Source organism: Brassica napus, unplaced genomic scaffold (genome assembly GCF_020379485.1).
Source record: "Brassica napus cultivar Da-Ae unplaced genomic scaffold, Da-Ae ScsIHWf_401;HRSCAF=624, whole genome shotgun sequence".
In the NCBI taxonomy this organism is placed as follows: domain Eukaryota; kingdom Viridiplantae; phylum Streptophyta; class Magnoliopsida; order Brassicales; family Brassicaceae; genus Brassica; species Brassica napus.
In genome coordinates, this window is record NW_026016480.1 from 50,146 (window position 1) to 51,947 (window position 1,802).

Below are 1,802 nucleotides of genomic sequence, written 5' to 3' on the forward strand. Positions count from 1 at the left end.
AGGCTCACACGGCCATCATCCGCGGCCTTGTCCGGTTACTCTTGGCCACACCTCTCACCTTAGGAGTTCGGTCTCCAGGGGCGACTTCCTTCTCTTTCTCCTTTGCCTTCTCCTTGTCTTTCTGTCTCAAATCCATCCTCTTGATCACACGCCCAAACACACCAGGAACACTCAAGAACAATCTCTTGGATCAAATCGGCCGATCCAAAGTTTCTGTCTCTCTTTCTCTCTTGAATTTTCTCTGTGTTTCTCTCTGTGTGGAATGAGTAAAAACCGACCAGAATGATCAGAAATGAGAGAGAGAAGACGATTTAAACTGTCCCCAACCGCCTGGGCGAACAGTTACCAAAATCCCTTCCTTTCTTCCCAAAACCGTCCCATAACCGTCCCATAACCGCCCCTTGGCGGTTTCTCCCCTTTTCTTCCTTTGGCAAATCGATCACTGAGCCTCAGCTCACACTCTGGGAGCTTGCCCGCTCCCTATCCCAAGCCTAAGACCCATTTGGTCGAACCGTCCTGCACCCGGACCATCGGCTCGCCCAGTAACCGTCCCGGACTCGCCCACACTGATCCGAACCAGAACGCACCGTTCACTGGATTGAGCTGACCCCCAGCTGTTCCCAGCTGATTGAGCTAGCCCACCAGCTCCTGTGAGCTGAACAGATCATGGTGAACTGATTACCAGCTGAACCGAGCTGATTGAACTCAAACCAACACTCGTCCAGCTGCCTAAACACTCACCCAGCCCCTTTACCCTTATTTCCATCGTATCCTGGTTAAGTCTCAGCTGACTGATGCCCTTAACCTTCATTCAGGGCCATGATACGCTTGTCTCAAGGTCTAATGACCTGACTGGTGCGTCTCCCCGCACCATGGCCCGTCCGGCCGATCCTATCTAGGATCGGGGACATGACAGCTTCCATCCCGTCCAACCCGTCTATTACTTCTAAATTCTAGATCGACCAAACTTTCTGTTTTTAGGTTCTTGCCCTTGGAAAATGTATCTTGGCTAAGTGGTTCATCTTAGAATTCCCACATTCACAAGCATGATACCCTAGCTTACCTCAAATCTTTCTTGGCTCACCCCAACTAAGGTTTCATAGTCATCATTGTTTTGGAAATAATTTTGGTATGAAACTCATAATCTTAGAGCGTTGTCCTAAACCCAAACCAAGCCATACGGTTCTAAGGTTCCATTCCCTAAACCATTATATCTAGATCTACATAAGTAAATGCTAGATCATACCTTTGTCACATCTATGGAGCTTATTGACTCAAATTATTCTTGCTTGACAGCTGAACCCCGCCTGGTTAAGATCTAGGTGCGATCGGCCAGTTATAAGTCCGGCCCAAAGGCTCACGGACCTTCTTACCTGATCCAACCCAAAGCCTGGATCTATACCACCGAGTAAGGCCAAGGCCCAAACAGGATTGCCTTGCAACCGATCAGACCTTGCTACACAACACTCCGGTTAAACTAACCGTCCATCCGTTCGACTATGCAGCTGCAGACTGTCCACTTGGTTCGGCCTAAGCATTGAACCAATGGCACCGTTTGGAACTCACACCCTTTGGGAACAAGTACCCTTTGGACACACGTGCCTCTTGGCAACTCATGACCCTTGTCAACTCGCACCCATTCAGATGTTCCCACCGTTTGACCTAACCGTCCGTATAAACTGTCTGGTCCGTGCGTGTGTCCGGCCTATGGCCAAAGGACCACGCCTTAACCTACACAAGTCATGAACCATTGTGACTATTTAGGGAAGGGTTGCAACCGTTCAGAACAGAACAGAACCGCC